At 48.3% G+C, this 10,405-nt stretch overlaps 1 pseudogene; it reads left to right on the plus strand.

The window, feature by feature from the left end:
• The first annotated feature begins 7,783 nt into the window (after positions 1 to 7,783).
• On the plus strand, positions 7,784 to 8,618 carry LOC110595145 (annotated as a pseudogene).
• Positions 8,619 to 10,405: the final 1,787 nt, after the last annotated feature.

Below are 10,405 nucleotides of genomic sequence, written 5' to 3' on the forward strand. Positions count from 1 at the left end.
CCGCGCCCCCGCTCTCGCCCGGGACTCCGCGGCCCGCCGGGGCCGGCCGTCGGCGCTCAAGGCCGCGCGCACCCGGAGCCCCGCTGCCCGCCCGCGACCGCCTGGCGCTCCCTCGAGTCCGGGCCCGGCGGGCGGCAGCGAGACGGGGACGTTCCCAGACGGCGGGGGAGGCCCCGGAAGGGCGAGCTCCGGGTGGGCCTCGCAGATCTGTCTTCCCCCCCCGGGGCTGCACCCCCAATGCCTGGAGGAGGAGACTGAGGTCGGAGTGGGGAGGTGGAGACTTGCTTCGAGCGCCTTCCGCTTGATTCCCGGCCAGCGCGCCCTGGTGCTTGGCCTTCCTCGAGGGCCGATAGGAGGGCAGGGGCAGCCACGCCCTCACGCTGAGCCTGCTCTGGGCAGCGCTCCCACCCCCTTGCAGTTGCTCTGGTCATCGCTGCCGATCGCACACACACTGGGGCGTGCGAGAAAACATCTTCTTGCTGCCTTTTACCTGCGCCCGGGTTTCCCGAGCGCCCTTTCTCTAGACGCTCCCGAGAAGAGCCAGAATTTCTACGGCCACCTCGACAAGTCAGGGAGCGCCCGGGCTCTGACCACCCTAGGACAGGGGTGCTGCACTGGCCCCGCAGGGAGCGCCGTCGTGCCTCTGACTCGCCCGACCGCCCTGGGTGGGGGCGGGGCAGTGGCACCGGTCCTGCAGGGAGCTCCGTGGTGCCTGGCTCTCCGCCCTGCACTGCCTCCACCAAGCGACACACCTCCACCCTTTGCTACCATGCGCCCCTTGTTCCTTCAGTTCCATAACACTCCCAAGTCTTCCCCATCCTCCCCTCTTGCACCCCAAAGCCGTCTATGCTTTCCTTTAAACTTTCCGTTTTCTCTTTAAAATCTCGGTCATGGTTTGTGCCGGATGCCTGGTTTCTTAAGAAGTTCCCCAGTTTCCTTGAAGGAACACTTAAGGAAGATTTGGTTGTTGTTTTCTAAACACGTCTTCATTCTTCCTTGGAATAGCAGATTTAGCTCTGATGTTTGAGACCTCCCATCCCAGCAGTCTGCAGAAATCTTTTTCTTAGTTGTATCAGCAGCTAACCTGAATGGAGCCCTTCACACCAGCCAGGCATGGCGCTAAGAGCCGCACCTGCACTGTCTCTACTTTTTCCCAATAACTCTGTGATATGGGTATTATTACTATCCTTTTTCTACAGTTGAAGAAATTGAGGCTTGAAGAAGTTAAACAACTTGCCCCAAGTCACGCAGCCAGAAAAGAGCAGAACAGGCATTAAACCAGTGTGCGTCCAAATGTTTACCCAGAAAACCTTCTTGACACTCATAGGAAGTACCAGGCTGTCTCTGACTGTCTCCTGGAGCACACAGACAGATGAACAAGGACAGCACAGCAAGGGATCCTGGGAACCCAAGGAAGCGTGCTGAGCCAGCCTAGAGAAGCCCAGCAAGCCTTCTAGGAAAAGGTTGTGGCTAAGCTGAGTTAGAGTAAGTGAGGTGACAGGAGTGCAGGCTTCCAGACAGAAAGGCCAGCAGGGACAGAGGCAGGGAGGTTTGCCATATCAGGCTCAAACAGTCTTGCTGTGAAAGCCAAAAGGGAGAAGCCAGGAGTGAAGGGGGTGAGTCTGGAGAGGGGGCCCCAGTGCTGCTCGGGGGCCCAGAATGCTGAGCTAAGGGTGAGGGGACTGGGCAGCACTGAAGCATGGTGCCCAGGGGATTCCCCAGGGGCTGAATGGAGCCAGGAGGCCTTTGTACTAGCCAGGTGAAAAGTCATGGGATGGTGGAAACCCGGATGGGGAAGAGAGGCAGAAACATTCTGGAAGTTGTGTCTGAGTACAGGGTGTGAGGGAGGAGGGAGAGCTGAGGTTGACCCTGCAGTTTCCAGCCACTTGAGTGATTAGGGGGACGGTATCACCCAGTCCTCAATACCAGAAGCCCTGCTGTGTTCCGAGTATTGTCAGGCACTGCAGAGAGAGCATGAGGAGAGTGGGCTGTTTCTGGGGAGACAGCGAAGGTCCTGTGGGGCCTCCTGGGTGGTGAGACCTTGAGTCCAAGCCCCTGAGCACAGCCCCATATGCCAGCCGCTCTTCCAGGTGGTCTTGGCTCATAAGGGTTCAAGAAACAGAAGAGGCAACGGTTGTGGCAACAATGCTGATGTTTCAGGATCAGAGGACAGGAAAGAGCACTTAGAGGGCCCTGTGCAAGCTTGAACTGGAAAACGGGGCAGGACAGAAAGTGCTCTTGACTTTTTGTGTCTTTTTCTCTCTTTTCCTCTATCCCTCCCTTTCCTCATCCTGCTGCCCGGTGTCCACCTCCATTCTGCAGTGTCGGGAGAGTGTTCTCAATGGGCCTGGGTTCTCTTTCTAATTCTCAGGGAGAATCTAATTGTGCAACGCATCATTTTGATGCAGGCCTCAAATGTCTGGTTCCACCTCTGGCAGTCAGCTGGGTCCGTAGGGCCAGATATCTAGGTCCCATTGAGCAGGTGTTGTGTTTGAGCTGACTCTCCCGCCAGGGGCTGCGGGCACGGCTGAGGGACCGGTGCTGACCAGTGCCACTAGGAACAAAATGTAGGTCTCCAGCTATCTGCATTCTACAAGTAGGAAGCAAAGAAGTTAGGGAACTTGCTCAAAGTCTCAAAGTTACAGTGATCTCTCTTTCCAAACTAAAAAATTAAGTTTTTGGACTCCCAACCCTGTTCTCATACCCCTTAGCTCAGGCTTTCCCACAGCTCTGGCTGGACAGGCTTTCCCCTGTGAATCCTTTGGTGGCACTCTCCTTAAGCACTTCCAGTAACCGCAGCCTCCCCTCCCTGCAGGCCCCCGCGGGCGTGCGTGGAGGGGGGGCAGACAGATGGGGAGGGGGTGAGCAGCTCTATCTGTGATATTTCCGTTTTGTCTACCCCTCTCCCCTTGTCCCCTCTTTAATTACCTCTTCCCTAAATCCTCTCTATTGATGGCGACTTGGCAAATCCCAGAGTCTCTAGACAAACAAAAATCAATCTGAAATGTATGCAGAGTGAATTTAAAATGGGAATTCATTGCCTTTTCCAAGAATAAAACTGAAAAAAACACTACATAAAACTAATCATTAGGAATCTTGGACCTCTGGAAGCTCAGCACAACTTCCCTCCTCTCCAAAACCTGGGTGCAGTTTAACCCCTTGTCTCTAGTGGCTTTACAGCTTCCACAAAAGGATATCACTCAAATTCAAATTCTTGGAGTTTCTGGCCTGAGGAATCAGATGATGTGGCTTCCAGCTCATTCTCCACCCTCTAGGTGCCACAACTAACCCTCCTGAAGACCCACAGGATCACAAATGGGTTACTCTGATGCTGTAATACAGCAACCCCAAATCTGAGCAGGCTTGCACGGAAGATTCTTTACCCATTCCAAAGAAGTCACCCGGGAAGTCCAGCAGGGAAAGACATCAGTGTATTAGAACTTATAGGAGGCACCAATGGCGGCCAGTCGGTGATGAAAGAATCTGCCCAGGAGGCAGTACAGCAAACAGTTTTATAGGCATACAATTCAATTAATCAAATTCCTATCCTGTGTTTACAAGTATATTGATTATACATGATGACCACATTGATTTCAGTTTTGCTTGGTCACCTGTACACCATGACTTATTATTGGGAAAATGTATACCTTTCAGAGACCAGCCTTGGCCAGAGGCTTCTCCCTGGGGGAAGGACAGAAAGAAGCCAAGTATAGGGGGAAAGAGGCAATGTCCAGACAAGGACCTTACAGATGCAGACAGTCCTGAAACCAAATCGAGTACCACCAACCTGGAGTCAGGGTCGTGGGTGTTTCCACCCAGCTTAGTTGGGGATAGGGGTGCTTCAAGCCCTCTAGAGGACCGAGTTAGATAAGGGTATCTGAAGGAAGAGAACTGAACACCAGAATGGCCTTTTCTCTCCTAAACCAGTTAGCAGTCGCAGAGATGTTTCTTCAAACACAAAGGGGATCTCTAGCGGAGGCAATGAGGAGGGGGTACACCCCAGAAGGCAGTTGCTTTTTAAACTTGATCCTGTTTAATTCTCACAATGATCTGGGCAGCAGATATTATCCTCTCCACCCTCCCCCTTTCATAGATGAGGCCCAAGGTCACAGATAGGCAGGCCCAAGGCAATCCCACCCACCAGACTTCTCACTCAGGCTCTTTTGTAATCATGTGTTGTCAAAAACCATTCCTACAACTAGTCTTTACTTCATTGCTCCTCATTCTTTCACAGCTGCACGAAAGTCACCCCTCTGAGGATGCTCCCCACTCATCCTGCACTCCCTGCTCAGGATAGTCCTACCCTCTGGTTCTTCCTTGCATTCTGTCCCTACTCACAGTGCTCTCGTGTTGTATTGCATTAATTATTTATTGCTGCGTTTAATATAGCACCCAACACAACACATAGGAGGTACTCAGCCATACTTGGTGAATGAATAAATGAATGACTATTCCCCTGGCTGGGGTCCACTCCTCTCATAACTTTATATTTTAGGAAACTGAGGTCTGGGATCTCAAAACTGCAAGTGTTCGTTAAATATCCAGGTGATTGAGCCTCTTGGCTAGTATGTTTGAAATACTCCAGAATTTTTAAAAATTATGAACTTCACAGCAACTTGGATGGATTTAGAGTCTATAATCCTGAGTGATCTATCACAGAAACAAAGAACTGAGTACCACATGTTCCCACTCATAAGCGGATCTTAAACAATTTTCATAACACTACAGGAAGGGGATTGGCAGTAGTGGGAACCCGCCGGGGCGTGGGGACACGCCTCATCAACAAGGGTACCTGTACAATGAACATTTGTATACCTAACCCTGAATTGTACCCCACATCTTTAAAATTTAAAAAAAAAAAAACCCACCAAATATTTGACTTGAAGCAAGCAGGCAAAGGCTGAGAGGGCGCGGAGGAGAGGGAAGTGGAACGCTGGAGGAAGGGGGCTCCTGGAGCACCTCTGAGTTGGACTCTGTGCTAGATTCTGTAGCTGGTGTCTTAAGAAGGAAATGAAAGACACTTCAACATCATCCTTCACTCAAGACTTGGCGGCTTCACCTCTATGTCTTCCAAGCCGTGGTGGACACAAGCAGGGATTACAGGCCCACAAACTGGGCTGATTACAGTGGCTTTTAGCTGCACCTCTAGGAAATTTCCAGCTTATAAAAACAATCCTAACCTATTCTGGTCAATATTCCTATAATGATTTAGTTTATGTAAAGGGGTCATTTATTTTTATACATTTCTCTATAATATTCATATGAAGACCTATGTAACTGAAGAACAAAGCTCCCAAGAATGTCAGTTTTGAAAGTAGTAAATGTGGTGCGTTTCTATTTGACTCTTTTTTCTTTTTCTTTTTTTTTTTTCTTGAGTTGGAGTCTCACTCTGTCGCCCAGCCTGGAGTGCAGTGGCCGCTCCTGGCCACTGCAGTCTCGACCTGCTGGACTCCGGCGATTCTTCCGCCTCAGCCTTCCAAGTAGCTGGAACTACAGGCGCGTCCTACCACACCCGGCTGATTTTTGATTTATTGTAGAGATAAGGTCTCGCCAAGTTGCCCGGGTGGGTCTCGAACCCATGGGCCCAGGCAATCCATTCACCTCAGCCTCCCAAAGGCGTGGGATTACAGGCTGAGCCACCGAGCCTGGCTGACTCTTTTTTCATACAGCGAGAGAGGTGATCCCAAGAACAAGCACACTTGCCTAGGTCACTCTGGTTCAGGGGCTCTTGGCCCAAAGCTTGGGTCTCCTTTCTGTGGTCTGTGTGTCCTCCTTGGTCCCTAGGACCATAGATGGACAGGGCTGATGGATTTCCCATGTCACATGCAAGGGCTGCATCCTCCTGTCACTGTGCTGTGGGTGCTACCTGAGCCCAACTCTGTCCTTTCCCGCTCTGGAAAGTACACTGGATGCTTTCATAAACTATTCCTTCACCCTTCTACTTCTGACATGCCTCTCCCACTTTCCCCAAGAGATCATGGATTGACCTCTCATCACCTTTCCCATTTTCCTTCTGAAACACACAGCCCACTCTTAGTTAACAGGTAGGATTCTCAAACTCTCAGTTGGGTCTTCTCTCTAGTACTTTGGAGCTGGAGAAAGCAAAAGAATAAATTTTATCGTTATCTTCCCATCAAAATCAGAGACAGAAATGTTCTATTCTGTCTTGTGTTCTCACCATTTCACTGGGTTTTATTGTTGTTGTTTGTTTGTAAGATTGATTGATTGATTTTTGTAGAGATGGGGAAAAAGGTTTTGCTGTTGTTCCCCAGGCTGGTCTCAAACTCCTGGCCTCAAGCAATCCTCCCATCTTGGCCTCCCAAAAGGCTAGGATTATATGTGCAACCTACCATGCCTAGTTTCACCATTTCCCTCTTGTCGGTGCCTAACACTCCCCAGCCCACCTGCAGGCCCTTAGCCTCCCATTTCCTACTGTGATTTCCAGCCCATGAGTGTAGGACATTTCAGAGCTGTTTGGAAACTTGGAATCAGTACTGAATTCAATCATGTGACTTGACATTAAAGATGCAGGAACCCAGAGATACCAGCACTTGCCCAAGGGTCCCAGCAGCCGGTGAACAGCAGTGCAAGCCCCAGAGCCCAGACATACTATCCCAGCAAGGGCTCCTCTTCCATCTGCTTCTCCTCAGGGATTGGGTGCCCTTTCTCACTGGGGAGTCCTAACCCCATGTCATTCTGTGTAAGTCACACAGCTCCACTGATATTTGCCTGAGTTCTGGTTCCTGGGCATTTGCCAGGGTCTTGTTCTTGGATTCACTTCCTTGATTTTTTTTTTTCTGACTCTTCTTGTGATTGCTAAACTAGTTATTTCTCAAATGAAGCTCAGGCAGAAATGCAGCTGGACCAGAACTGGCAGCTTCACGGGTTCCTCAGAGTCCCCAGACAAGAGGACCTACTCGGAGAGGAATCATTGCTTCATTCCTGGAAGCAGGGAAGCATCTCCTTATTAGCAGAGCAGTCAGTACATTTTTTTTTTCTGGGATGCCTTTCCTCACCTTGGCAGGATCCAGTGGTCCTTCTAGACCCAACCCAAAGGACACCATGATAATGTCCCAGAATTTCTTGAAAGAATTGAAAAATTGAAAGAATTCTGAAATTCTGTAACACTTTTGTCAAGATTCATTCCTTATTTAACAACAAAATGCAAAGACCATCTTTCTAGGTCTTATCTCTCTAAATACACTGTAATGGCATGTGTATAGGAACTCAACATAGGCTCTTTGGCAGCCAGTCAAGGCTGGCAAATCATCGGTGGTTGGTTTATCAATTTGTTGAAGGTCCACAGATCTGCCGCACACCTGCAACCACTCACACGGAATCACCCACTTCTCTGCAGTGAGTGCCTCCCCCAGCACCATGCTGCCAACAAACGAGGCTCCCCAAGCCTCTTAAGGCTGTCTGAGTGCCACATGAAGCCAGAACAGCTTAGCATCTTAGTGTTTCTCCATTAGCATGGTTGAACTTCTTCTGACTCTCTCATTCCTGGGTTTTAGGATCCCACTCTCTCCTGGTTTACAAGCCTGGCTAGGGCTTTTTCCAGCGCCAGGGTGGACTCTTTCTGGACCCATTTTCCATAGTTGGATGGATGGGTGGATGGATAGATGGGAGATGGGTGAATGGAGTAAAATTTTAAGCCACTTTTCCCCTAAATTCATTGATCAGGGTAAGAGGTAGAAGCAGAAGAGGAAATGACTTCAGGGATTTGGCCCAATCTTGCAGAAACAAAATTTTATTAGTATTCAAGTAAAATATGTGGACAGCGATGGGGCATCAGCCAGGCAACACCCTGGAAGATAGGAGTGGAGCAGAAGGCAGTCTGGAAGGTGCAGGCATGCATCTTTGTAATCTGTCCCAGACACTTCTCCAACAGGTACTGTGTGCTGCAGCAGCTCACCAATCTGCCTGCTCTTAGACTCACAGCGTGTGTTTTCTTTAAAAGTGCTAATTTAGTTCACGCCTCTCATTGTCAAGATTGGAACAGAGGTGCTAAGAAATGGGCAACCACAGAATTATGTGACCCATAGCAGCTCTCGGCCTTTGGAGAATATGTGGCTGAAATCCTGCCCAAGTATATCCAACAAGTTCAGATGTCCTGCTTCAATGAGTTAGAGCTCTCTACTCCTCCTCATGGAGTCATCCCACTGCTGACTTGGCTCGGGGATCACAGCAATGCACAATTCAAATCCTTGGCTGACTTGGGCATTCCAATCCAGCAGAACTGTTTTGAGATTGTCTAAAACCTGCTGTCGCTGCACTTCAGCTCATGGATCCATGTGAAGACCTACACAGAGAAGCTGATACCCCCTGACTCCACTGTCCCTGTGAACAAGGCAGTGAACTGGTATGAGAGGGAGATTACGACTTTGAGGAGCATCCTTTCCGGAAAGACTTCCCCCTCTGGCTATGTTGAGTTATGCTATGAGGATGAGGTGAAGCAGGTGGTGGCCAAGCTGGTGGAGTTGGCCCAAGAGTTCTGCAAGTTTGACCTGAACAGCCCCTAGAAGGCCTTCCCAGCCTACTGCCAGCCCCCTGAGAATCTTCTTAGACTTGAAGCTAGAGAGAAGAAGCCTGAAGCCAAGAAGACTGAAGGCAAGTAGGGAAGGCATGTGGGTCCTAGAAAGTGCCTATCTATAACTGAGGGTTCATGTAAATAAATTCTTACTTAGGGAGAAAAAAAAAAGATGATGCTGAAAGGAAACCCAGGGTAACTGTTTCCTCCATGATGGGAAATGCTACCCATCTGGCCAGGGCCCCTGATCCTGTTCTGCTCAAAGTCAGCCTTTCTAGAGCTCCAAACACCAGGCTCTACACTGTGAGTAAAGTCTAGCATGTAATAAACTCCCACAAATCATTCATAGGATGAGTGGATTAGTGAGAAAGACATTCTCAACGGGACTGATTGCGGCCCCAAAGGGACAAAAATTAGATCTTGAATGAGGAGGAAAAAAATATTACATACAGTATATGAACATATACAGAGGGTGCCAGAAAAGTATACACATTTTAAGAAAGGAGAAACTGTATTAAAATTGTAATACTCGGTATCTACCAATAACAAAAGATGAATACAAGTCATGCTTGACTTCTGCAATTACAAGAGGACCTTAAAGTCGTTACTATCAGCATCCAGACACTTCTGGTTAAGGCAACTAAAAGTAATACATAGATAACATATCTTAAAGTGGGTAAACATTTTTGGCAGTCCTCATAAATATAGAGAGTATATAAGTATATATATAACGTATCTGTGGTATTAAAATTTCATGGGGGGACATGTAGTTCAAAACGTCTAAGACTCCTAGTGGGGGAGGCAATAATGAAAAAAGTATTGAGGAACACTGGAATACAGGCTCTGGAGTCTCGCTGGGTGACCTTGGACAAGTTACTTAAATATTCTTTGTCTCTGTTTTCCTCTCAGTCAAATGGGAATAAAATATCTCACCTCAGAAGCTCTGTGAAGATTACATGAGATAATATGTCTGTTTAGATCAGTGTCTGGCACATAAGTAAGTTCACAGCAGATGTTTGATGCAATAATTATTAAGATTGCTGAAAATGAGGAAGTCTTCTCACCAATGTGATAGCACGATAAGAACCACTTAGGCCTCCCATGGCAAAGAAAACAAAGCTACAAGTTGTTTCAACAGCACTCACCCTACATACAGAAAAGTCTTACTCGGTGCCAAGAACTGAAATTGGTGCTCTGATTTTAACCACCTAGTTGCCATCTACCCACTCTTCCCCTACCTCAGCATGGTGCTAGGTGCTTTGTTGGATAATAAGTTGCATGAAACCATTAAGAAACTTACAGCCCCAAAGAGGAGACAGGAAACTCTGTCATCCCTGGCAAAGCAGTCAAAGCCAATGATTCACAAAGGTTAACTTTATAGGAATCACCTGGGGATCATGTTAAAATTCAGATCTGATTCAGTAGGTCTACAGTTGGACCAGAAATTCTGCATTTCTGACAAGCTCCCAGGTGATGCTGATGCCATCGGTGTAAGACACAATTTAAAGAGCAAAGTGTTAAATGAGCTGTTCTTTCCCACAGCTAGCCAAAGTGAGGGGACAGTGTTTTCCTTTCTATGCTGATGGCTGCATATTATTTTGACATTTTATGGGACCCACAATAAAGTGCCTAAAAATTTTCATGCTGGTAAATCCTGGGAAAAGAATCTTCAAGGACAGTTTACCCTGCAACTTGGAGTCACAGTGGATCTCTACATATTTTGAACTCGTGTTACCATGAGATTGCTTCAGTGCTCTGCTGGATTCAGTGCTCTGCTGGATTACACAGCAATGCTTGTTTTTCTTTCATGAACAAAACACTTAGCAGGAGGGAGGGAGGAAGAAAGAGTAGGGAGGAGAGGAGGGGGAGAAGAGG

This window comes from Carlito syrichta, unplaced genomic scaffold (assembly GCF_000164805.1).
Source record: "Carlito syrichta isolate Samal-C Ts95f unplaced genomic scaffold, Tarsius_syrichta-2.0.1 Scaffold281088, whole genome shotgun sequence".
Lineage (NCBI taxonomy): Eukaryota > Metazoa > Chordata > Mammalia > Primates > Tarsiidae > Carlito > Carlito syrichta.